Raw genomic sequence first — 25,485 nt, 5'->3', positions numbered from 1 at the left:
TGGCAGCCATAAGCCACATGCAGTTAGTAAGCACTTGAAATGTGGCTCTATGTGGAAGGCCTTGAGAGCCAGGTAAAGATGGCAGGACTTTGTCCTGTGGGTGGTAGAGAATTATGGGAGGTGTCTGGGCAAAGGGATGTTTGATAAGAGCAGGGAGGCTTTATAGTTTTATTTGCTTATTGGTTTGATCGCTACTATTGACTGATCATGGCCTTCTGGGTGATGGGCCCTAGTCTATGCTCATGCACAATCTCATTGAATTCTCATGTACAATCCTATGAGCTTGATGTTTTACAGATGGAGAAACTAAAGCTCAGCGATGGTGGGTGTCACGCAGTTAGTGAGTGGCAGAGGAATTTGAACTCATGTCTCTCTTACTCCAAAGCCTTGAAACATGGAATTCTGGCTTTAAGAAAATTCAGCTACTAAGGCACCTGGATGGCTCCATCGGTTAAGCATCTTCCTCTTGGTTTTGGCTCAGGTCATGACCTCTGGGTTCATGCAATGGAGCTGACAGCAAAGAGCCTGCTTGGGATTCTCTTTCCCCCACTCCTGCCCCTCCCCTGCATGCTTGCTCTTGCTCTCTCTCTCTTTCTCAAAATAAATAAATAAAAACTGTAAAAATTAAAAAAAAGAAAAGTTTTTAAAAAATTGAGCTGCTAGCAGAATGTAAAAAAGGACTGGAATAGGAGAAGGGTTAGTGGAGTCCTGTGCACTGGTCTCCAGAAACTGTGCTGGCAGCTAAGTAAATCTTTGCTCATTTAAATTGAATTGAGTGAAGGTTCTGGAAGTCCTTAATCCCAACCACGCTGCAGGAACTAAGTCTGGCACGGGCCTCTAAGAAACCTATTTTCACCAGGCAGCTTAGGAATCCAAAGCTCTTACAGGCTTGCACAAAGTTTACTGTCCATTAGAGCTGCTAACACGCCAAGCTGCTTGGCAGGACTATTTCCAGGGGCAGTGGCCAGGCATAGGACTGCCGGAAGGGGACAGGTGTGAAGCTCTGCTTTGTGAAGCTGGCATTTCTGCTGACTGTATCCTAGGGCCCTGCCTGTCCCCAAGTTCTCCCCAGGGGTATCCGAGCTAACCTCCTCAGCTGGGAAGAAGAACCTGGACCAGAGGCCTGTAGGGCCCAAAGACAAGGTCAAACCCAGAGATAGGGAGTTCAAGGAAGCAGGATCAAAAGGCTCTGATCTCTGAAAAACCACTTTAAGTAGAATTCGTCTTCATACCCTGTTGTGCTAGATTTGGCACTATATCCTCTCCCAACCTACCCTAAATCAGAACATTAGTTTCTCATACTCCCCAGGTTCTCTTAGAAAACTTTCTGAGAAACTCATTGATCCTGAAATATTAGGACTTTAAATTCAATCCCTTATAATCTTCTGTCCCCCTTCTAGGAAAATTGTATTCCATGGTGGAATTCCAGGCCCTCCAAGATTTTTGAGGATGGAGTTTGAGCTAAGATCAAACTTGTCTGTGGGCAAGGCCATCCTGGCTGATATCAAAGCAATTAGGAGTCTCTGAGAGAACAGCTCCAGCAAGGCATATGAAATGAGATGAGGTAAGTCCTTCAGTTTGCAAGTGTTTTCTGAGTGCCTCCTGTGCCCCATCATATGCCGGGAGCTGAGACCCAAACAGAACAGTGAAAGAGACAGCCTAAGAGTTCCAGTGACAGGTGAAGGAACTCTGGACTTGGTGACAGAATACCTACCTGAGTTTGAATTTGAGTTCTACCACTAAACTCTGTGATCTTAGGCAAAGTATTGGCTTCTCTGAGCCTCTCTTCTAGCTTTCTTTGATTTGAACAAAGTTGAGTGGTTAAAAGCTTGAGCTGTGACAACAGACAGACGCAGGCTTGAATCCTGGTTTTGTCACCTATTTTTGCTGGCCCTTGGGGAAATTCCTCAATCTCTCTGTGCCTCAGTTTTCTCAGCCAGCAAATGGGGATAGCATGGTGGTTGTAAGAATCCAGTATAATAACACATGTGCACTGCTTAGCACATGGCCTCAAGCAAAATCTCAATATGTAAATTATTATTATATTGATCAGTTGTTTCCCCAAGGCTTAGGTGTCAGACAAGGAAGGAGAGGAAATGCTGAGGAACAGGAGGATAAGTATCAGAAAGGAAGCCGGATCAGTGGGAGGATGAGGCCAAACATCAATGGCTGGAGCCAGAGGACCTAATCAGAATCATTGTGCAGTTGTGCAAAAAGCTGCCTGGCTGAGGGGGCCAGTGGGAGCCAAAATCCCACATGAAGCCCACTCCCTGGACAAAGTTTGCCTGTGTTGGTAGCATCATGCACAGGGCTGGGCAGGCAACAAGATGAGGCTTGTCCTAAGAGGTTAGGGCAGGTCGGCCTCTGAGAAGAGCAGAGGTGGAAGAAGGACGGAAGCCCTGTGGCTCAAGGACTCTGGCAGCAACAGCGGGTGTTATAGGGATAGGATTCCGCCACAAAGACCTTGCCTGGGAAGGCAGGGCAGAACTCAGTCCCCAGAGCACTGCAGGGCTGGAAGCGTGCAGGCACCCAGGTAAGGGGCAGCCCCAGACTTGGTGATCAGCTGGCACAGACCAAAGGGCTTCTAATAATGGGACAGGCTGTAAGGTCAGGCTGGGCTCAGACACAAAGTTGACTCTATCCTAGGTCACAGAGAATGAGCCATCAGGGCCTGAACTCACTGGTGATGAGGATGAAATGGGCAGCTGTTGATGCTGGAGAGCACAGGCTGTGGGGGCAGGGAGCTGGCAGACCTTTACGAACTTTTTTCCAAATCCTTTGGCAGTCTAATGCTCCACACAAGGCTGTGTAGCAGGATTCACTTCTTCCAGGATGGGTGGCTCCCAAATGGAACAGTGTTAAAAACAAGGAGCTGTTCCTCTGCCCAGAAATATTGCCTTCACGGTTCTCTGTGCCCCTATTACTGTGTAACTTCTTTGGATGAAGTCAAAGATCACAGGAGCCAGGCAGTGGCATAAATGGAAGGAGGAGGCCAGACATAACAACAGGGGGCAATAGGGACTGGTAGGGCCTGCAGCAAAGCAGCGAGCAAAGGTTTCCTTTAAAGAGGGCAACAGCTGCTTAGCTCAACCAGTTCTCATTCAGTGGGAATGTGTGGCCAGTACTTTCAGTTCTTCCCATTTTCTAAAAGAAGCCAGAAATCTAAATTTTTATGTAAAATCTTCATTTTTTTTGTTTTTGGTTTGGTTTTGTTTTTGTTGTTGTTGGTTTTTTATAAAACTCTTGAGGTTACCATGATGTTCACCAAAACCACAGACATCTGTGGGTCATACATGGCCTCTGGCTTGGGAGTTCCCCTCTCCAAGATTCCCTGGAGACATAGCCCCCTCTAAGAGAGGTCTCACATTTGGTCCCCACCATTGCCAGAGGGGTGTACTACTCCAACACACTCTTTCTTTCTTGTCCCTGGGTTTTCCTTCTTTCTTGTTCCAGAGGCTCTGGGCATCTGGAGATGGGAAAATGGGAGGGAACAGAGAAACTCAAGGAGTAATACTGAGGACAAACCTTGCTGACTTCATTATTTTGTCCGCCAGGACATGCTGGATCTACACCAGTCACAATCCGTAGAAATAGGTTCTGGGAGATCGGAAGACGACTCTGAGGCCAAGCAGGTCCCATGGCTTTGTTCCTTGTGCTGTGGGCTGGTCACAGCCCAGAGGGCCCATGGCTTCCCTCTGTGAACCACCTCTTTCTTTTCCCTTCCCTCCTAAAACAGCTCTTCTGGCCTCTGTCACCCAGTGGTAGTTTTTATAAGACTCATCTTACTTTGTGGGTTTTATTAGCAAGCTATTGCTTCTCACAACTCAACTCTGAACCTTTCAGTTGTGGTTTCTACCTTGAGAAAGTAGACTCTGTAGAAACAATTAATATATCCCTCCTGATCTCCCACACTGGGAAGAGTACAATACCTCAGCGCAAGAGGGAGGGGTCTAGATATAAGGTCTGACTGAAAACTAATAAACAGATCATAAGCAGTATTACCTTGCTGAGAAATCTGAGACTCAGAGGGACTGAAGTCCCCTGTCAGAGACCATGGAGGCGGTAAAGGAGGTGGGACTCACACCAAGAGTTTTGGTCCCCACACCACCCCTCCCACCACCCACCCCAGTGCCCTGATCATTCATTTAGGAAAATGGTTTGAGGCCAGACTGCAGTCCCTGTGCTAGGAGCTCTCTGGAGAATTCTCAAGAAGTATAAGAGTAAGGCCTTTCATTCTGGCTGTTGAGAGGAGATACACATGGAACACCACAGAAGAGAACAAGACAGCGTCCACTGCACAGGCACTGACTGGGCTCCTATTGAGTTGTCTACACACAAACTGCCCCCAAGGTCCTATAACTCCCTGGGGAGAAAAGACTTTGCCTCCACCTTGTTAGAGCTGTAAGAGGTTTTTTGAATCATCTATTTATGGATAATGTGGAGTTTTCAATCTCTCTTTCTCTCTCTGTGCAGCATTTCAGAACCCGGGTCCATTAATCACATCAAAGTGGGTTCTCTGGTTGGAGAGGATAGAAGAAATCCTGAAGTTCCTATCCACTTGGCTCCCCTCCGTCCCCTGCTTCCATGTAGCAAAGCAGTCTTTTAGGAACCCTCCAAGTAAAACAGTTCAAAAAATCTAATCTATTCTAACTAGTCTGGACCACTAATCTGGTCCAACCCCTGAAAAATCCCAGTTTTAGAAATGGGAGATTCCAAAAGGTCAAAATACTTGCCATACAACCTGTACCTCCTGACTGCAGGCAGGTCTCTTCCCTCAGCCACTATCGTACAGTACTATAAACATGTAGTCACCAGAGAAAGGGAAAGTAAGCAGTAGGAGAGACTGGGGACAGACAGAGTTCAGTGTGGGGTTGCTCAGGGAGGCAGGAAACTTGAGTGGGAGCCCTGATGGGTGGCTGAGAGAGGCAGAGGCAGTCATTCAGAAACAGGGCATGGGTCAAGCAGGTGTTAAATTCCAGAATCCAGTAGATAAGCAGGGTGATGCCGCTGGAAAACTGGGATGGGACTAAGATCAGGTTCCACATAGAAGCCCTGGGGAGCAGGCTTGGGCTGGTGGTAGTTGGAAGGTGGAATTCTTTCCCTCCCTGTTCACCCAGATGTGTCTGCTGATAGACCCCAGCTGTGCTTGACTCTGAAGGAATTAAGTCCAGGCAGGCAGGCAGTGGAAATGAGTGGAAGCAGTGTATTAAGTAAGGCTTAGAATGGCAGCTGGATTGCACTAAAAATGAATCAAGATGATGTTTGAATGCAAACAAGAATGGAGTGCAGGGGAAGAAGCATTCTGAAGGCTGTGAGTGCCAGCAGCTAGGGCAGGGCATGGCTCCTCAGCAAGGGCCACATCACCCCCCAGATGTAAGTTTCCAGTGTCTATTCAAATGAGACAACAAAGGTGGAGCTGGCTTCATTCTCTTACCCATAAAATGGGCATAACAGTCTCAACCCTACCTCTTTCCTGGGGCTGCCCTTAGCAGCAAACGAAATAACGTTGGAAATCACTGAAGGCTTTTACCAAGGCTGGGGTTGCAGCCAAACTCCTTCAGAGGTGGCAATGTGTGTGACTTGGCCCTGGAGTGAAACTAAGGGAAATGGAGGCTGGAGATGCCTGCCTGGCTGAAGACATTTGAATTAAAGATTCCAAAGCCTCATACTGGCCAAATGAAATGCACCAGCCTGACACCCTTATCCCTAGCTTGCACTCCCTGCACTAAAGTTTTGGCAGAGAAATGCTTAAGGTCTGAGCCTCCCAACAGGATGTATATTCTCAAGGAGGCCTCAAGAACTACCCTACCCATTATGATAGCCACTAACCATATGTGGCATTTAAATTTAGATCTAATTTGGGGCGCTTGGGTGGCTAAGTCAGTTAAGCATCTGACCAGCTCAGGTCATGATCTTAAGGTTCATGGGTTTGAGCCCTGTGTCAGGTTCCGTGCTGACAGCTCAGAGCCTGGAGCCTACTTCAGATTCTGTGTCTCCCTCTATCTTTCTGCCCTTCCCCCCTTCATGCTCTGTTTCTCTCTCTCAAAAACGAATAAACATTAAAAAACGTTTTTAATAGGGCTCCTGGGTGGCTCAGTCAGTTAAGTGACCGACTTCAGCTCAGGTCATGATCTAACAGTTCGTGGGTTCGAGCCCTGCGTCGGGCTCTGTGCTGATAGCTAGCTCAGAGCCTGGAGCCTGTTTCAGATTCTGTGTCTCCCTCTCTCTCTGACCCTCCCCCGCTCATGCTGCCTCTCGCTCTCTCAGAAACAAAACATTTAAACATTTTTTTAAATGTTTTTAATTAAATTTAGATCTAAGTTACTTAAAATAAAAAATTTAGTTCTTCAGTTATACTAGTGAAATTTCAAGTGCTCAATGGACACTGTGGCTAGGAGCTACCAAATTGGACAGCCCAAATATAGGACATTTTTGTTGTCATCGCAAGTTCTGCAGATCATCACTGCTCTAGACCTATAATGACAGAATGTAGGTATTGGGGTGGAGGGTTTCTTCCCTGAGGTTTCTCAGTACAATAAACCATTTATGGGTTTCTTTCTCTGCCTGAGTTCAAGGTTAACCCCGGATCTCCACTTTTGCCACTTCCTTTAACCACCAGACTTTGATAACTAACGCCTAAGAGTGAAATCACCATGCTCATTGTTCATCTGCTTAAACCAAAGGTCTAATGGGAGAGGGCAAAGGGCTCTTCTGAGGTTACCATATCTTCCACTCTGTTAGTGACTAAAAGCAGGAGTTTCTGAACCGGAAGGGAGAGGGCAAGCATGACAGAACTGAGGGAGACATTCTGGGGTAGTTAGGACCAAATGGTACCTCTCAAACAGCATAGTGGAGGTGGCTACCTGCTTCTATCGGGGAGGCAATGTAGCAAAGTCATTAAAAACACATGCTTCCCAGGTTATAATCCCAGCTCTTCCACTTATTAGCTGTATAACCTTGGTGTGACATAATCTCTCTGAGTCTTAGTTTCTGCGTAGGAAAAATGGGAATGGTACTTACTCAGAAGGCATTATAAGGATTGGAGGAGTTAACATTTGGAAGGTGCTTAGAACAGTGTCGGGCATGGAGTATGTGTTAGCGAGGAGTAGGAGTAGGAGTGGTGATAGTGACGGTAGTAGCAGTCGGAGTCGTGGTCACAGTATTTGATTATATGTGTCAAGGTCTTTATCAAAGTTGTAAATAAGGCAAGTTCACTGTACACACCAACCTTACTACACACTGTACACCTGCTCTTCCCCAATCCTCCACACGCACCCCCTAGATTTTTTCCATCATGGTTTCTTAGTTGTTTCTTCAGTTTTAGGAGCTACGGCTAGGCCCTATCACCAAGGTCTTGTCTTGCCTTTGCTGTACTATAGGGATCCCTCAGTCTTTCCGACACTGCACCTCCAGCATGGTGAGTACTGCTCGGGCCAGGCAGTGCGATGCCCCTCAGGCCCCAGAGCTCCCTTGGGCAAGCTACAGGCTCATTCTTATGCTGAGTGCACAAGGCTTGTCCCTGAAGCTCCCCCTGACCCAAGACCAGTGCATCTAGACACTGGGCACCCTAAAGGGAAAACATCTGGAGCCAAAGGGAAGTTGAGTTAATCACATTCCCTCTCCAGAATTTGCATAAGGACCCAAAGAATGGGCAGCTGGTTAGCAACAGAGGCTGAAATTGAAAAGTAAGGGGCCCAGAGAGGTCTATGGTGGTCAAGTGAGAGCTGAAGAGAAGAGGCAACAAAAGTTCAGTGGGCAGTGAAAGAGCCCCACTGAGCCAGGTGGCCTGGGACTCAGCTGGGAAATGAAGATCTCTAGCTAAGGGAGTAGAGCAGCACCTTTCAGCCTCCACTCCATGTGGTCTTCCTTGGTGCTTATGTGGAAATGCTGCTTCTTCTGTCTTCACAGAAGGGACTTGAAGTCAGTATAAACACCTTTAAGATGCACTTGAATGTCTAATGAAAAAAAAGCAGTCACCCTTAAACAATTTGTGGGTTGTAAATATGAGTACAAACACAGCACAGAACAACCTTCATCTGCCCAGCAGCTCCTTCTAGCATGAGTGTCTAGCCCAGGGCAGGCCAGGTGATCTGGCTGGCAGAAGGACAACCCCTTTCTCCTCCTTGCTCCACAGTGTCCCTCCGTCAAAGAGAACTGCCTTCCTCATTAAAGAGGCCATGCTTCAATCAAGAGTCTACCAATGTGATCTGGTTAACTAATAGAGCAGCTCTCATCAAAATAAACCCTGGGCTAAAAACAGGAGAGCCAACCCAAACGTCAAAGCTAATTCCTTACCCAAGTCTGTTTACCTCTCAGGGCCTCAGGTAACTTGTCTGAAGAAAAGGAGTCTAGAATTTAGAGTAGATCATCTCCTGGGCTCCTTGCACTTTTCTCATTGATCCCAGGAACCCTCAAGACACATCATCTTTAGCCTGTGGCCTTCCCAGCAAGCTAGTCTTCTAGTAAACAAACCACAGAAATCCTTCCCTTTCTTATTTTTCTCCCCCTTTCCTTTCTCTGACATAACTAGCATCTGTATTGGGGGAGGATCCTCAGCTGAGGTGTGAACTAAGAACAATTAACTGGCCGAAGCAGTGACAGGGCCCAGTACCATGCAGGGAGGGCTGGCATCAGAGGATTTGCTGTGTTCTTGGTTGTTATTTTTGACACCTCACTTATATGGAAGCTGGGTGAGGTGGCATGGTGCATCAAACATACTTCTGTGAAATCTCAAAAAGGAATATTTAAAACACACACACATACACACACACACACACCACAACAACCACTTCCTAGTAAGCCAACACCTCCTCTCCTTGTGAAAAAGAGCCTGGCCCTGTTTTAGTGTGTGGAGGTGGGGAAAGGGGAGAGCATTATGCCCTGCCTACCTGGGCACTGAGGCACTGTGAATGCAGAGGCCATTTTCATCTAGCCTTCAGAAGTTTCCTTTTGTGGCATCATGGTGTTAAAAATATTCCTCCCTGAAGGTGCAACTGCGGCAGAGCAGATGTCCCTGACTGAGCACTTGGGAAGGAGCTATTAAAAGGAACATAATTAGGTTGTCATCCTGGGGCCTCCGAGCCAGCCTCCTGAACGCCATCTTTGTTGAAAGTTTTCCAGACGTCAAATATTTGCAGAACCCGATTTACCAAAAAGGCTGTTAATACCCAGTAGGACTGGGCTGCGTGCAGCAAAGGCAAAATACAGTGTGGGTCAAGGTTGGCATCAGGCTCCTTTTTCTGTGTCCTTTCCCCATTTTGGGCCCTAGCCTAGCTCCCTAATTTTCTCTCCCCTCCTCCACGCATCACGTCCCATCACAATTTGCTCTTAGGAAAGACTCTATTAGTCATTTACCCCTTAGCGTGAATGTAAGTAAGCCACCGAGCACCTCTCTCCTCTCCAGGAATGTGGGATTCATGCCTGAGCTCTGTACACTGTAAGGAACAAAAGGCTTTGTCTCCTTGTGTAAAAGGGATATCAGGCACTGGAGTGCAGGTCCAGAGGGCTGTCCTAGTGACCCTGAAATTGCACTAAAGGCTGCCACTTAATCCTAAGTATAGAGCTAGCCCATCCTGCCCTGGAGACATCTGCTGTAGTCACTCCCCTCCTGCTGTTTAGATCCTGCAGCCTCATCTGTCCCTCCATCATTGTTGTTCATCTATCTATGCATCCAACATCTATTGAAAGTCTGTGGCAAGAATCATGCTGAGTGGGAAAGGGGGTGGAGAGCATCTATAGCCACCATCCTTGTTGTCATGGAGGGAGACAGCATAGATGGAGAAGGACACTCCCCAAATAATTACAGTAAATGTAAACAAAGAAGGAAGTACATGGTGCTGTGAGGATGTATCAGAGAGGAAAGTGATCAGTTAGGGAAGTCAAGGCAAGGAAGATGGCCCAGATGAAGTGATGACTGAGTTGAGAGCTGGGGGGAGAGTGTGTGTGTGTGTGTGCGTGTGTGTGTGCATGTGTGTGTGTGTGTGTGTGTGTGTGTGTAGAGGGATATGTGCTCTATGATGAGCTCTTTCAGTTGGAACAGCTTGTGCAAAGGCCCTGGCTGAGACTGAGAGTAAATAACACGATTTTCATGTGATCTTTCTCCTACTGGACTTTAGGAAACATCAAGGATTAAGGTTACAAAATAAAAAGGCAGGGGGAAGGAAGGAGAATCTGAAACTGGTTTCTGAAACCCTTTATAGAAGATGGACCTCTTACAGGTTGTTGAGATGTGGCTCTACAAACAAATAAATCAGGCCAGGCTTTCTTTGGTGACAAAGAGAGCTGGACCTGGCCCCCTCTTCCTGGACGCTCTCTGTGATATTCTGGCCTGCTTCTTACCTTTTAGAAATATATCATGGTGGGGTGCCTGGGTGGTTCAGTCAGTTAAGTGTCCAGCTTTGGCTCAGGTCATGACCTTTTGGCTCATGGGTTCAAGCCCCGAATCAGGCTCTGCACTGATTGTGCAGAGCCTGCTTGGGATTTTCTCTCCTCCCTCTTCCCCCACCTCTCTAGCCCCTCCCCCCATAAATAAACTTAAAAATATATATATCATGGTCATTTTCCCAGGTCAGGAAATATATTTTGTAGTAAAACTGTTCATGGCTACCTAATATTCCAGAGTAGAGAAAGCCACGGTTTCACTCAATGAGCCCCCTCTTGTTGGACTTATTGCCAATGTTTTGCAATCCTAAGTAGCTCTTCCATGAATGAAGAAGCTTGTATATCATCTTGCCCACTCTTTTGACTTTTTCTTAGGATAAATTTTGCTGCATATTAATACATTTGAGGACCAGCTTTACTAAATACAAGTTTTCTTAACTACTTGCCCTGTACTTACCCTGTACACCCAATCAACTCATGGTGCTTTTCCCACTCTGCACAGGAATCCCACTGGATCCTCATGCGTCAACTCAGTGAGTTTGCAAAAAGGGATGGGAGGAGTGTCAGCAGCAAAGAACCGAAGTGGGCTAGGTGCTAGGTGGGCTGGGGGTAGCAGGTGCTCCATCACCACTTACCTCTTTCTCCACCTGTTCTTCCCTATCATAATGGCCCAATCTGTCTGTGTTGGTGGAGGGCTCGGCCCTAATGCCCTAGTGCTCAGCACTCTACTTCACCCTGAGGTGAAGAGACAGAGCCTCAGACAGAGCCTGAGGGTGGGAGGGGTAGAACCTCCAACAGTGAGCTCTCTGCAGTTACTTTCTCTGGAAGGCTCACCGCCACCACCACCACCCCCTCCCTTCCCCCCTCGCCAAAGATATAGGTCTGCCTGGAATACATGTTAAAAGAGAGAATTCCTAAAGGATACCATGCTAGGAAACAGGAGACCAATCTGTGGTTAAGCTTTTGTTACAGATGTATTGTATAAATCATCTCATCTCTCTAGTCCTCTGTTTCTCCATCCATCACATGGAGTTAATTCTCTTTTATCCCTATTTGACCAAGATGATGCAAAGATGAAATAAATAAATACATCTACTTAAAATGAGCTAATCAATAAGAAACTAAATAGAAATACACGGGCAGAAAAGAAGAAACCAAGATTCAGTAAACCATAGCAAGTAAGTGGGCTTTGTGTTTTGTTCACTTTTTTACTGCTAGTGCCTAGAACTGTGCCTGACACTCAGTAAATATTTATAAAATGAATGAATAAACACCTAAGCACTTACTCTATCCCAGACACCATGCTAGGTATTTCATAAGCATTATTCCACTTAGCCTTCACAAGTAGCTCTTTACCAATAGAGTGTAAAACACTACCATTCAGTAGATATGAAAGTTAAGGCTTATACTGGTTAAGTAACCTCCAAGCATCATTCAACTAGCATTGGACAGGATTTAAACTTGAATGTAAGTTCTTCTGATGCCATTCCCCTAGCTTTTCCCACCTCTGTTATATGTTGCAGGGGGAAAGTTACTGTGATGTGTGGCTATGCATTACATGAGCTAGTCTTTATTTAAAGCTATAGCACATGGCATGCAGTTAGTGTTCTATGAATGTGATCTATTATTACAGTACTCTTATTTATTAGTTCATATTTTTTTATAACCACGTTGTAAACACCTTGAGGCCAGGGGTCATTCTCTACAAGGCCAGGCAAAGTAATTGCCTGAAATACCAATTAACTAAATAGCATTATTTTATGATGATCATAAAGTGGAAGCAGAGGTGCTTCCTATAAGGCAGGGCTTGGTGCTTTAGGGACAAAGTTAGTCTGACCTTGAAGCAAGAGTAGGCCATGATTGTCCAGTGGCTTGGAATCCTGGTAGTCAACAGGGAAACAGGTAGAGCCAGACACCAAGGAAAAGACTGCAGCCAACACAGAGGACTCCTGAAGCCTGGGCTCTGACCTACTGCTGACAGCAAGCGATCATTCTAACAGCCTCTGGCCCCGCCCCCAAAGCCTGCGATCTGATAGGCTTAGCATCACACGAGTGGGAGGAGCCTTGGAGAGAATCTGACCCAATCCCCTGACTCCACACTTGCGGCCTGGGACTAGGGTGGTGCTGGAGGCGACTTGACTCAGGAACAAATGTCAGTTACTGGAAAACTTCCCTCCCCGCCCAAAGGCAATGCAGGAAAAGGGATTTAGCATTTAAGTCTCTGACTTTGCCCTTTACTAGTGCGGAGCCTCAGCTATTTCATCTATAAAATGGAATAATAGTTCCTTTTCCATAGGTTGTAGCAATTAAACAAAATGTGACATGGAAAAGTAGGTAACAAGTGGCCTAACACATGGCCAGTGCTCCAAAAAATCACTGCCTCCAGAGAGCAATCTGCCTGAGGGCAGGAACTGTATCTGAATCACAGCTTGCCAGGGGGCTCTGACACATTTATTTGTTAGTATAATGCTTGTTGAATGGCTGGAATCCCTCCATTAATGCTTCATCTCTTCTGGTAAGCCTAGCATGGTTTTAGGCCTCTCTCAAAATTTCTAAAACGACTCACCCTATTTCTTTTCCCCTCTTCCAGAAGGGCCTGAGGACAACATGAAGGCCTGAATACCTGGAGAGGAAAAGGGGCTACTTTCATAACAAAGACAAATTCATGGTGTTACCAGTCCCTCCCTGGCTGCTTGCACCTTCATTTTGGACCTTCTTGCTCCCCACTAGTACAGCAGCAGGCTTCGCCCCGCTGTGGACTATATGAAGGATATTAAAGACAGCATCAGACTGCCAGGATCTTGGAGGTGTTGAGTTGTTGTATTCTGGTTAAAATTAGGGAATAAATAATTTATTTATTTATTTTTAATTTTTAATGTTTTTTATTTATTTCTAGGGGAGAGAGAGAGACAGCGTGAGCAGGGGAGGGTCAGAGAGAGAGGGAGTCACAGACTCTGAAACAGGCTCCAGGCAGTCAGCACAGAGCCCGACGCGGGGCTCGAACCCACTAACCGCGAGATCATGACCTAAGCGAAAGTCGGACACTTAACTGACTAAGCCACCCAGGCGCCCCGGGAATGAATAATTTAAAGGAGTGGTTAGTAGTGGGGCATTAAGATTAGAATTTGGAGTTAGGATTCAGTAATTAGTTACCATTAAATTTCTGAGTGAGAACTGGAGAGTTGCTAGTGGCCAGATATGATGGGGGCCACCACTTTGATCTGAATTTTAAAATGTCCTGTTTGAGACCTGCCTCCTTCATTATGGAGAGCCAGAGATTCCTGTCCTCTGAATGGCTCCTCAGTAGCCCTGGGTGTACCTATCTATAAATGGAACACGTTAAGCACCTACACACCCCAGGTATAAAGTCTAGCATATAGGGTCCTAAAGGTATCTAGGTCAAAGCCCCCTACAGTGAAGCTCAGGAGACCAGGATGTGAATGACCTGCAATAGGCTCAGCCCTACCGTACCTCAGTGACTTTGGGAAAACGTTACCTTTCCAAGCATCAGCTTTTTCATCTGGGAAATGGACTTAACCTCAGAGGGCTCTTTGGAAAGCCTTGAATCATCACAGAAGGAAAGGACTTTGAAATGAACAGCTCTGCCATAGTAGGCTGTTCCAAAGTGAACTATGAGGCAAAATCTGGGCACCTTACCTTCTGGAAGGGTTGACGGTCTTCCTCTCCTCCCCAAAAATCTAGGATTTCCCAAGACCATTTCCAGTGGGGACTTATGCTTCTGAACAGGAAATGACAAAGAAGCAACTCACGCCAAAAGCTCCCTGATACACACACACACACACACACACACAGCCAATCCTTATGGGGTTGCAGTATGACCAATCCTATGAGTCACCTGGATAAAGTAAGGACTCAACAAATATTTAACGAATGAATGAATGAATGAGGGAATGGATGAGTGAGTGGCTCCATTAATGGGCAGACACTCCCTTAGAGAATGAGACGGCTTCCTAATCCAGGATGCTGAGTGCTACCAAAGGAAAACATTTGGGACTTTCCTAGTGAGTGCTTCATTTCCAAGCCATACCCTCTACTTTTCCTCAAGCCACATGTGTCGTCTTTTATCCCCAACATCATCATGGGGGATGTATATGCTAGACTCTATACCGGGTATGTAGTAGATGCTCAACAAATGTGTGATAAACTGAAGGAGGAGTTACAATGATAAACAAGACTTGGACCCTGCCTTTCAAATGTTTACAATGTAGTGGGAGAGAAAAAGATAGGTATGTAAGCACTACATGATAAAGCATCATAGGTAACTGATAACCAATCAGGTGCCAAGGAGGGTATGCTATAGGAGGTCAGAGCTGAGAAAACTTACTCTGGACTGAAAAAGTCAGGGAATGCTTCCTGAAGAAAGGGAAAGAGATCTGAAGCTGGACCTTGAAGGAAGAGAAAGATTTGCAGGCAAGGGAGAAGGTGTTGCTGATAGGGTAAAAGGAGGTGGCCAGCTCCCCAGAGGAAGGCCAGTTCATGTTATACTCCAGTTTGTGTAGATTTAGTGTAGTTGGAGAGCAGGTTCAAGCAGAAGATTGTACCACGTATGTACGTAGGTTGGGGCAAGACTGTACAGAGCTTTGAATGCTCGGGGAAGGGATTGGGATCAGGCAGCTAGGGAAAGCTTTCGACTAGTGGCAGGAAGTGAAAGGAAAGCTGGGAGTGGGAAGATGGTCCTGGGAAGACAGGTAAGGAGCAAGGTGAGTGTGGCAAACTCTGCTGGGAGGTATTGTGCCAGCATGGAGCTGGCCAGACCCGGGTCTCAGACCACTTTCCATTTCATTTCATTGCATTCATTTATTCAGTCAGTTAATATCAATGTTCCCTGTCACCTGCCAGGCCCTGCAGAAGGGAACATTGCAGATAGATGCCTTCCCTCTTTTCCTGGGGGCTCTGGGCTCTAGGCCCTCACCCAAGTGCCAGGGAGCCAAGGGCCAGTGCCTAGGGTGAAATCCGCTCAAACCTCTCACCTGCAGATTCTTTCTACAAAACCGCTAACGCTCACGGTCGAGGTCCCAGGCGCGTGTTCTCCCGACCACGCCCCTCCCCGACCACCCTCCTCCCCCGCCGGCCACACCTGGAAAGGAAGGAACTTCGGGAGGAGAGGGTTGGCCCGTGGAGGGTGTGGCGCGTCCGGGACTGCCTGTAGACCAGGTTGGCCGGAAAATGGGCTGCGCCGGATAAGGGGGCAGATGATGGCTGCGGGTGGCCTAGGAAGGTGCTTCCTGGCGGTGCCCACACACACGCGGAGGCTGAGCCAGCGATTCGGCGGTGGGGCGCCGAGGCGCCCGGGTGGGAGGAGGGTGTCCGAAGGCCGCGGAGCCTGGGCTACTGGCAGACGGCGCAGTTCCTCTGCGCCCTCTGCCGAGCGCCGACCTCCACTGCACACGGCGCCGTCGCCCCTGGGCGCGGCGATTCCGCCTGGCGGCGGGCACGCCCTTGAACCGCTCCGCCAGTTTGGGCCACTTTCTACCCGTTCCGGTGTCCGAGTTCCTTTCCGGGAGAAAGGAGGTGGAATTTTTTTTTTTTTTTTTTTTTTTTTTTTTTTTTTTTTGCCTTCCCCCCCCCCCCCGGTAATAAGAATAGAGGCGCTTCCAGAAATCCCTTCGCTAGCACCTTCTCTGGTGCCTGAAATGCCACCATTAGAGATTCCGCCGTTTGGAGAGAGAGCATGGAGGGGTAGAGAGGCCACTTCTTCAACATTCAGTGGATATTTTAGCAGTGAGGATATTCCACACGTGCCTGGGAAGGGGCCTGGAAGCAGTAGGTGGTCAAAGCCTCCTCATTCCTTCTCTCAGACAGGCTTTCATTAGCCCTCCTATGCTCCGGCCTCCTAAAGGTAACTGGGAGCCAACAGTCATACTGCAGGCGTGCTGGAGTGGTTAGTTTCTCTTGCCATGCTTTGCCTTTTATTAATTCCTAGATTGGGCCTCCCTCCTCCAAAAAGTCACCCTTGACTTATTTGGTGAGTCTTATGGGCAAGGTTAGTATCTCTCAGGAGCACCTGGGTGGCTCAGTTTGTTAAGCTGCTGACTTGAACTCAGGTCATAATCTTGCAGTTCGTGAGTTCGAGCCCCACATCCGACTCTGTGCTGACAGCTCAGAGCCTGGAGCTTGCTTCCGACTATGTGTCTCCTTCTTTCTCTGTACCTTCCGTGCTCACACTCTGTCTCTCAAAAATTAATAAATGTTAAAAGAAAAAAATGTCCTTGGTAAAGGCAGTAAAAATTATTAAAAAAAAAAAAAAAGGTTAGTATCTTTCAGTTTAGCAGGACAGGATCTCTATTTATTTCTCATAAATTTTGCCTGGTTTCTCCAAGTTCATTCAGTACCCAGGCACAGAAAATCCTCATCCGTGGGGACATTTCTCTAAGTAAGAAAGAGGAAGAGAACATAGATTAAAAGGAGCAGATGCTCAGACTTACTGTCCAGCCAAAGACAAGCTCACATAGTCCTCCAAGGCCACTCTTGCATCTAGTCCCACATTATCAGTCACCTTCTTGAGTACCCACCCTGGACTGTGTATACTCCAGAGAGTAGCCAAGAGGTCATGTCAGATCATGAATGCTCTAAAATAGAAGTCCGTCTCTCCTCTCCTCAAAAAAGACTTGAGTAGATTTAGTGTAGTGGAGAGACGATTGAAGCAGAAGCGGTGCCATGTATGTATGTACATTGGGACAGGACTGCAATGGCTCCCCGTCTCGCCTGGAGTAAAGCTGAAGTTTTCTACATTGGCCTGAAGGTTCTAAGTTCTGGCCCCCTACTTCTTTCTTGGAGCCACTCTCCTCCAGCTCTTCCCATCACACTACTCTGGCATCCTCTAGCCCTTGCTGCTGTCCTTGAACACACAAACATGCTCCCATCTGAGGACTTTTGCACTTGCCGTTCCCTCTGTCAGGGATGCTATTTCCCAGATGCCAACATGACCCACTCCCTCACTTCCTTCAGGTATCTATCTAAATGCCACCTTATCAAGAGGGGCTTTCCCTGACCACCCTGGCTAAAATAGCACCCTCCATCACTGTCTATGCACTTAGCCCCCTTGATTTTCTTCTAGCATTTATTAGTACTTGATATATTGTTTATTTGCATATTGTCTGCCTCCCCAGCAAGAATGTAAGCTCCATGAAAAGAGAGAACTTGATCAGTTTCATTCACTATCCAGGACCTAGAAAACAGCCTGGCATGTAATCAGTGCTCAATAAATTTGTGAAATGACTAAATGAATGTGCTAGCCTGGTACTGAGCCAAGTACCAGGGCAACCCATGAATAAGCCTGGGTTCTTGCCCTTGAAGAACAGACTGGCAGACAGGCAAATAATTACAAACCAGAGTGATGAGTACTGTGTCTAAGTACAGATATATATAAAGTACACATGAAGACTCAAGGGAAGAAATAATTCACTCTGCCTGGAAAGAAAAGGAAAGCTTAAGTATGACATCACCAGGTAGAGGAGAAAGGGAAAAGGCATTCCAGGCAGAAAACAGCAAGAGCAAAGACACAGAGACATGAAAATATTTGACTTGTTCAGGGAGTGGCAAGGAGACTGGCCTGGCTAGCGTGCAGGATGTGTGGTGGGTGTGGCAGCACGTAAGTTTGGAAAGATAGATGAAGGACGTATTGTGAAGGGGCTTTTCAGAATGAAGGCAACTTACTCTTCACATATCTGATCCATGCCAGGCCAGTGGGGCATGTCAGGTCAAAGAGCCTGCATCTCATCCCAGACAGGGCACTGTAGAAGCAGCTATGGCCTGCTGCCTGAGGAAGGCCTGGAACCGTGTGGTCTCAGTGGGCCAGGCAAGGATCTGAGCACCCAAGGGAGTGTGACCTGACAGCTCTGCTTGCCCTCCTGTTCCTGATCTAAGCAGGACTCAGTAAGGACCCTAGACAGCTCCACGAGACCGGGGAGTATCCTGGACCACACTCTACACATTCTGATCACCAAGAGTTCAAGTTTCAAAATGTCCTTATTTTGTGATCTGACTTAAAAGGGTAGGGAGTGGAAAAATTATAGATGGCAGCCACCAAGGGACCTTGGCTTAATATAACTGGTGACCTGGGAAACAACAGGCAGAAAATAATTTCCCTCTCGGACTGAGAGACTGAGAGGGCCTCTCACAGCTAACTCAAAATAAAGACTTTTCCTTCCAGAAGACAGAGAGCATTTGTGTGTTTGAAGGATAAGATTCTTTTCTTTTGCTTCCTCCTTGATTACGTTGCTCTTCCCTCCCCTCCTTCTCCTGCCCAGCTCTGCCCTTGATCCTATTCCTCTTGGCTTCTCCTTTCTTTCCTTTTTCTCCTTTCCCACTCCTCCTTCCACCCTGCCTACTTCCTTGCCCTCCTTTCTTTACTTCTCTCTCTCTATTCTTTCACCTTAAGCACAAGACAGATATTAGAAACTGTTAAAGGATAATTTTTTTTTTAGTTGATTTTTGAGAGAGACAGAAACAGTATGAGCAGGGGAGGGGCAGAGAGAAAGGGAGAGAGAATCAATCCCAAGCAGGCTCCACACTGTCAGCACAGAACCTGATGCAGGGCTCAAACTCACGCAATTGTGAGATCATGACCTGAGTCAAAGTCCGACACTCAATCAACTGAGCCACCCAGGTGCCCCAAGGATAATTTTTTAAAAGGTAACATCATGACTCTAATGCAAATGTAAAATGAACACATGTCTTCAACTTCATTTAACTCAGTAGTTAATGAGGGAACTGTAAGATGTTACAGCCAGCTCATGGGAGAATCCAAAACGTAGACATATAGCCATCAGGGATACAGGAGGGGATTTGCTGAGAGGTGCAAAACTGGCATTTCCTTTGCATCCCTGGAACAGGAATCCATGTCTCAGCATCAGCCAGGCCTAAGTTAACTTCTGTTGCTACAGAGATGCAATGTCATCACCAATAAAAGGCACAGATCCCTGTAGAATCAGATAACTTAGGAAGGGTCCTATAGTCCAGGCAACAGTCTAGATAATGCCTGGCATTCTGTTGAAAGAATGCCAGGGATCTTTGCCCATTTCATAGTCTTTCACAGTTTTTCTTGATAAGACCTTGGAAGACTAAAGGCAAGACAGGTGGGAGCTGGGTAATTTTTACAAGTCTCCAAGCATTTAAAGATGGAAACTGATCTATTTTAAAATGGAAGCTGATTCTGGCCCAGAGGCTCAGTCCAAGAGTAGAAAAGGAAAGAAAAGAAGGGTTGTCTGGCTCTGATCAAAGCAGTGACTGATGGGGGTTGGCCAGCATTCCATAAACCCTCATTTTCCTCTTCTTGCCATTATCTTCTGGCTTTGTAGACATGGGGAAGGTCAGGGCAAAGTTGGGGAAATCCACCCCACATGTGACCAGACCAATGGAGGCAGTCCTGGGCCTGAAGATGACCACAAGGCTCCTCAGAGTCAGTGCTACTGACCTATCCTTGACCTTCAGTTCTTTCCCTATGAAAGAAGACAGCTTTCGAGACCACCTCACTGGGCTCCCAGGCTCATCTCCCAGGCTCTGTAGCAGGCACTCATTACACATGGCTCAGAGCCTACACTGGCCTGTTGTCCACTCCCAGACCCTTCCCAGGTTCTCCCCAGCTGTCCCAGATTTGGCCTTCTTGGACTGCTGAACTTGCCGGAGAACAACCAGGCACATTTCCAAGGTTCACCTTCTGACAAGATATGTAGGCTTGGGAGCATGAAGCAGCCTAAACTCCCTGGGGACTACTGAGTGCTGGGCCCTGGTTAACATGCTTGCTTTGGCAGATGCTGGGGGGAGAATTGGGGATGGGGCGAGGGAGAGTAGTATTTACAAAGAAGATGTAATCCCTGCTCTCAGAGAATATCTAATCTAGCTAGGGAAGCCAAAAACCCAAGAGGCTCCAGCAGCTGGTAACAGAAAGTAGTGTGTGAGGAGAGAGGGATGTTGGGGGTAGGGAACAGAGGTGAAGAACCTCTGATCTCAGAACTAGCTCTAGAGGAGAACAAGGAGACTATTAACCACCAGTGAAGTTCCTACAAAGTCCCTCATCCCCTCAAAGGAAAGAGCAGCTGCTTTACTTACCTACTTGGAGCAGGTGTCCTGAACTTTACCTCCCTAGAGAGAGGGTCTCAGGCTGGACCTTAGCACCCAACCCCATACCCCTCTTTATTCCCACCCCTGCAGAAGGGAGAACTGTTCATCCCCAAGGTGGAAAACCCCAGATGGGTAATCAAAGAATTTAAAGGGTTTCTAGGATTCAGAGGTATGGCAGGTGGTGAAACCCATTCCACCAAAGGGCCTTGGGGCAGGGCGCTTAGGAGCAGGTGCAGGAAGACACTCAGGTTTGTTTCTTTTAGCTGTTTCAGTAGTTGTATGGTTCAGACCAAATAAGTTTCAGTTCATCTGTCAATAAGGGGTTTGGACTTCCTGATTTACTGATTTACTTAAATTTAATATTTTTATTGTGGCAAAGTATACATAAAGTAAAATTTACCATTTTAATCATTTTTAAGTGCACAGTTCCGTGGCCTTAAGTATTTACATTGTTGTGTAACCATCACCACTATTCATCTCTAGAACTTTTTTTATCATGCTAAATTGAAACTCTGTAGCGATTTAAACAATAACCCTGCATTACTCCCTCTGCCTCCCTCCCTGACTCCCTGGTGTGTCACCACTCTCCACTGTATCAACAAATTTGACTACTCTAGATACCGCATCTAAGTGGAATCATACAACACTTGTCCTTCTATGCCTGGCTTATTTCACTTAGCATAATGTCTTCAGGGTTCATCCATGTTGTTGCATGTGTTCAAAAGTCATTACTTTGTAAGGCTAAATAATATTCCAAATTTTGTTTATCCATTCATCCATTGAAGGAATTTGGGTTGTTTCTACCTTTTGGCTATTGTGAATAATGCTGCTATGAACATGGCTTGTACAAATATCTCTGCCAGTCTTATTTTCAGTTCTTTTGTATATACAGCCAGAAATGGAATTATGGAATCAAATGGTATGTCTAATTTTGTGTTTTGTTAATATTCTTTTTCATGTGGATACCCAGTTTTCCTGGGCATTTTCTTTAGTGGCTGCTCCATTGCTGCATTCCCACCAGTAATGCACAAAAGTCCCATTTTCTCCATATCCACACCAACACTTGTTTTCTCTTTTCCTGAAAGCAGCCATCCTAGTGGGTGTGAATTGGTATCTCACTGTGATTTTGATTTGCATTTCCCTTGTGATTAATGATGTCGAACACCTTTCTATGTGCTTATTGGCCATATGTGTATCTCCATTAGAGAAATGCCTGTTCAGGTCCTTTGCCCATTTTTGAATTGTGTTGCTTGGTTTTTGCTATTGAGTTTTAGGAGTTCTGTATATTCCTGATGTTAATTCTTAGCAGATAGGCCATTTGCAAATATTTTCTCCCATTCTGTGGGTTGCTTTTTCCTCAGTTGATAGTTGGTAGTTTTTAATTTTTGGTGAAGTCCAGTTTGTTTACTTTTTCTTCTGTTGCCTGTACCTATAGTGTCATAGCCCAGAAGGCACTGCCAAGTCCAATGTCATGAGGTCTTTATTTGTGTTTTCTTCTAATATTTTTGTAGTTATAGCTCTTAAGTTTGCATCTGATTCATTCCGAGTTAACTTTCATATATGGTGTAGATAAGGGTCCAGTTCATTCTCTTGCATGTGGATATCTAGTTTTCCTGGCTAGGAATTTTGTTCAGCTTCAACAAATAGAAACTGCAATAGCTTAAATACACAAGTTTTTATTGTTTTGCCTAAAAGAAGTCCATAGGTTGGCTGTTCTCAGATGTTGTGATGGCTCCATGGGCACCTTCTGTCTTTCTCTTCTGCCATGCATGGCTTCCATTCTAGGTCCACTATGGCTGCTGGAACTTCAGCCAATAATACTTGTGAATTCCAAGCAGCAAGAGGAGAATGGGGAGGGATAAAAGAATGCCACTCCTGGGACACCTGGTTGGCTTAGTCAGTTTAGTGTCCGACTAAACATGATCTCATGGTTCTGTGCTGACACTGTGGAGCCTGCTTGGAATCCTCTCTCTCCCTCTCTACTCCTCCTCTGCTTTTGAGAATGCACTCTCTTTCTCTCTCTCAAAATAAATAAATAAACATTAAAAAAAAGAAGAAGAAGAATAAGAATGCCATTTCAATGAAGGAGCTTAAATCCTGAACACTTCCACTTAAATCTTGTTGGCCAGATCTTAGTCACAGAGCGGAGAAGTCTGGGAAATGTAGACTTTCCTCTGGGTACATTGCCAGCCCAAATGAAATCAGAACATTCTCACCAAAGAAGAAGGATGAAAGGAATGCTGGCTCAGATAGCTCTGCCTCAGGTGCCTCACACATCTGAAACTCTGTGGCAATCTGTCTCTTGGAGAAAAAAGTGAGAAAATGGTTGCAAAGTGCTTAGATAAATGCCTTGCTCAGGTTATGTACTGAAAAAAAAAATGTTCTCTCTGTCTCCGTCTCTGTCTCTGTCTCTCTCTCTCTCTCTCTTACTCTCTGGTCTCAGATAGGCCTATTTCTATACCTGGACAGAACAGACAGTTCTCTGCATAGTGTGATTTATGGACTTCAGAGGTGAAAACTACCTCCCAAGTGTCTTCCACACTCATGCCTCAAGTACACCATTAGTGCTCTAAGTCTCCATTTCTCTCTTCAGGCCTCATTTTCCACCGGAAGGGAGGAAGTACGAGGTGAATAGATAGACTTCAGGAATAACACATTCAGCCACCCTCAGCCACAGTCCATCAGATGCTCTTTTGCCTGGCTACTGGCTGGGATCCAGGCCCCTGGGGAACGGGCATCAGGAGGAAACGGACATACACAGCCCCGAGAATACAGGCTGAGTGTGCACGTCAGTGAAGATGGAAAGTACAGAAAGAAGGGTGGTTGGCTGCCTTTGTGTATATATGAGGGTGGGAGCTTTTAAAGGTGATAGAGGTGCACTTTGCCCCTCTTTGTCCCTTCCTGACCTGTCTGACCACACTGTCAGTCACAGTCCAGTTAAACAGGGCAGTCTGGGAAGGCCTGGGATCTGAACTGGAACCACCTCTGGGCCGAGGTGCTGTAGAACCCAGAGTGTCAGAAATGTAGCAAAGCTCAGGTGGGGGTCTTCAGCATGTGCCCTGAAGGGCATGAGACCTGAGGTCACTCAGCAGCCAGCTCTAAACCAATCTGTCTGATAGCAGGGTCCCAGGCAGCACCAGGCTGGGCTGCAAAAGTCCTTCCTGGGAAGACTGTCTAGATCCCTGTCCTTGGAGCAAGGTGTCAACAGGCACACACTACCAGGGACAGGAGTGAAACTGGAGCGGGAACCTCATGTCAGAAACCAGGCTGCAGGGGGCCCATTTAGTAGCAGAGAGTGGGCTCAGGGTCAGCTCAAGTAGGTATGATATTCAAAATATTGAATCACCAGTTTGGCCGGACTCCCATCTCAGGACAGACCTGGACCCTATAACTAGGGCAGGGTCCTGGAGACCTCCTACTAGGCCAAGAGCCAACCTTGTATTTTGTGGACCCTGAGGAGGTCCTGGGTAGTCTGACAGAGGGGCCAAGGCATCTGAGTTGGCAGAGGGTCCTCAAGGGACATAGAGCTACAGCCATTGTCCCATTGGTATGGAGGTACATCAGTATTTTGAACACTAGTACAACTGAAGCTGTTTGTTAGTGTCTGAGTGTCAGCCCTCAGCCCAGAAGGACAAGTGTGGCTTGAGGCCCCTGACTTTCCTACAGTCTAAGGGTCATTGGGATAGACTGGGTCAGAGCTGAGTCTGCCCAGGGAACAGTGGGCTCCTTACACACACACATACGTACTCCCCCCCACTTCAGTGGACCTATGGATCCCAGTGTAGGGGTCCTGAGTAGACCTTTAGGATTTCTATTTTGGCTGAATCAGTACTCTGGCTGGGGCATGGTGGTGAAGGACATGCTTTGCTCCTCTTGCTTGTATAGTTGGAGTTGTTGCTTGCTGGAAGTATGTGAGCTAGAAGCAACCAAAGGTCAAAATCAGAGGCAAGGTCAACCTAAAGGGTCAGTTTCTAGGAAAAGGCAGAAAACACATAAAGGAATTATGGGCCAGACCCCATACCAAGGGACAGGTGCTAGGGCCAGGGGACCTCCTGTGGTGTGTCAGATGCAAATCCTATGGGCAAGTCTTGGGTAAAAGAGCTGTTTGGGGCTGACCTTTTGTCAGTATGGCCAGATGCCTGGGGAGAGCTAGGATGAGGCTGCAAGAGTTCATACTGGCCAAGTCAAAGGCTCTCCCCAGATGGAATCGTAAATGACTACCAAATTGGTTCACCGACAGTAGATTCATGATGGACAGCTAGGTGGTAGTCAAGAGTATAAGGGGACATGATGAAAAGAGAATCTAAATGGGACTCAGAGACTCCAGTTTCCTCTTTTGGCTCTGCCGTTAAAATGCTATGTGACGTCAGATGAGTCACTGCCCGTCTCTGGGCCACATTTTCTCCACCTGTGAAATGATGGCTTGAGGCCTGGCAAGGATCTCTGGGGATAGAGATCATGACCATACTAAGAACCATCCCTGAGTGAACCAGGGAACAGCCAGGTAGGAGCTGCTAGAATATTTCATAGTAGAATTTAGCTTCAGCATCTGGAAGGTCTCCTGAAGCTCCCAGTCCAGAAAAGGCAATGGAGGAAAAGTGGTTGAATCTTGGCCTACTTCCATAGAATCTCAGATCTCAGGCTTGTATCAAGACCAGAAGCCAGAGAGCAGAATTATCTAATTATCTTGAAGCTAAGGAAGCTTCAGGGTCCCTCACCTGCATGAACCCCTCCCAAGGCCTTGGAGAGCTCAAGCCCTGTGTTCACTTTCTTTTCCTTAAGGAGAGTATCCCCAAACTGTATCTTTCCAAACCGCATGAAATCTGGCCCCCGCCCTGCCAGATGGCCTGTGATTTGGAGCCATTACTATGGATGGTGGAGGATACTGGCTAGCACCCATTCTGATCTGATGAGCAAACTCAGCAACACACAGCACAGGCCACTGCACTGTGGTGGCTTGACGTGTACCTATTCACTTATATCTGCTAAAAATAATAATCCCATACACGCCTACCCCACTTT

The 25,485-nt window shown here is 46.7% G+C and overlaps 1 long non-coding RNA gene across 1 annotated transcript in view; it reads left to right on the top strand.

Annotated features, from left to right (window-relative positions):
- LOC120241015 overlaps positions 1-13,176 on the top strand; it is a 75,335-nt gene extending 62,159 nt beyond the window's left edge. The window contains exons 2-3 of the long non-coding RNA XR_005530813.1: positions 1,401-1,564; positions 12,971-13,176. This is a non-coding gene — a long non-coding RNA (uncharacterized LOC120241015). The remainder of the gene's footprint in view (positions 1-1,400; positions 1,565-12,970) is intronic.
- Positions 13,177-25,485: the final 12,309 nt, after the last annotated feature.

The sequence above is a fragment of the Hyaena hyaena genome, unplaced genomic scaffold, assembly GCF_003009895.1.
Source record: "Hyaena hyaena isolate Hyena2069 unplaced genomic scaffold, ASM300989v1 scaffold_274, whole genome shotgun sequence".
Classification (NCBI taxonomy): Eukaryota; Metazoa; Chordata; class Mammalia; order Carnivora; family Hyaenidae; genus Hyaena; species Hyaena hyaena.
The sequence above is the reverse complement of the archived record's forward strand: the minus strand, read 5'-3'. Positions and strand labels throughout refer to the sequence as shown.